The following is a 1717-nucleotide window of genomic DNA, read 5'->3' on the forward strand; positions in this document are numbered from 1 at the left end:
CTTTTCTACTCTCCAAGCTCCTGCTTAGCATGTGACTACATATGATTGTCTCGTCTCAGCTATTCAAAATCAAAAGGCTCTTCCCTTCATCCTGTCCAGACTACAGTTTCTTCTTTGGCATAAGAAGGATTTCAGGCTTACACCACTTTCCAAGTATGCACTGTCTAGAGAAACAGAAGTGTGCTTCATACCAATACAGAATTGTAACGCATCTGCCAGCCTCTGCTCATTTCATACCGAGGAGAGAGCTGTTATCAAGTTGTAAGAAAGAGACATCAGCATGTGGTTCCAATCTTTCTGTCCTTATTTATTATGCTTCAGTAGCATGTACGGCACAGCATACAAGAAAGGACTTCTACTTAACCCTAGCTGACTTCAAAGGCTGACAAAGTTTTCACTGTTTAATGCAGGAACTACACAACGTTGTCAGCTATTCGTAGACATCCACAGTATTTATTTTTCCCTTTATCTTGCTAAAGCAGAAATCTTGCTGGGCTTTCTTATGATAATGATTAACTGCTGAAATTCCAGGAGAGATGCCCAGTCAGTCTGTCCTGCAGATAATGCTGATTTAGGCAGAGGTTCAAATGCGAACTTTGAGTGCTGCACTTCATAAGGGCTATATGTTGCTGCTATTAATGCATCAATTAATAAACATACTGTAGGAAAAGTCCAAGACTCACTCCTGCTGCCTCCAGTTTGCGGGCTAATTGTGTGGCATTTTGGATATTCAGTCAGATCAAGCAGAGAGCTGGGTAATTCTTTTGTTGCCCTGATTCCGTAACTGGACACCTGCCTTGGGTCATACAACACATACCAGAGAGCAGCAGGGAACAAAATCAAACAAAATTACAGTGCGGTGAAGACAACTGCAGCCTTCAAAGTGGGAGCAGCAGATGCTCAGCACTTCACAGAATTAAATCAATTACAACAATTGCCTTCCCAAACAGGAGCAGAGCAACCCTGGCACAGGACAGGGTGACTTGGCTGGCTCAGTGTGGCATGGCACACTTCTAACTAATCAGTTAGATTAGACTTTTAAGGTACTGGCTTCTTGTAGGACTTCAAACTTAGAAGGCTGCAACAGCTTCAGTTCCAATGTTTCTGTGATGACAGAAACGTCCTTCTCAGCCTTGGGATGAACCATCAGCAGCATGTGAGAAGTGTAAGGCAACTGCTGTGCCAGGTCTCAATCTCTATATTCTTCTCTGCAAGGCACAGAGCTTGGCCAATGTGGGTGGATTGCCAAGAGGACGGCAAAAAGCACATCCCTGCCAGAAGGAAATCCTGCTATTCTGAGAGCCACTAAAAACAGAAGTGCTAAAGCTCCTCAGAGAATAGGTGCCAAGAAGGTTCTACCAAGGGCAAACCACCCACACATTTTCCTCCCTCTTCATCTCTTGGAATCAGCCAAACGGTTCTGGCTGAAACTTTCTATATGAAAAGGTAACACTGGTCAGCTCAGAGTACTCTGACTGCTGGAGAGAAAATGTGTAGACAACAGGGTCTTGCGAATGGTAAGCACTAAATTCTTCTCTCCCCTCTACAATCTTCTTTCAGGAATTTAAAAAGATAAAAATGTCCCACGTGCGTAATTTGGATGCTGAGACTTGTATTATTTTTTTTTCCCCAGTGATGTCACCCAGGCTTCTCCATATTCTTCACACCTACTTTGGTGAACAATAGTTAGCCTCTTTGTCCCCATTTTGATTCCTGC

The sequence above is a fragment of the Nestor notabilis genome, unplaced genomic scaffold (genome assembly GCF_000696875.1).
Source record: "Nestor notabilis isolate BGI_N333 unplaced genomic scaffold, ASM69687v1 scaffold5795, whole genome shotgun sequence".
NCBI lineage: Eukaryota > Metazoa > Chordata > Aves > Psittaciformes > Psittacidae > Nestor > Nestor notabilis.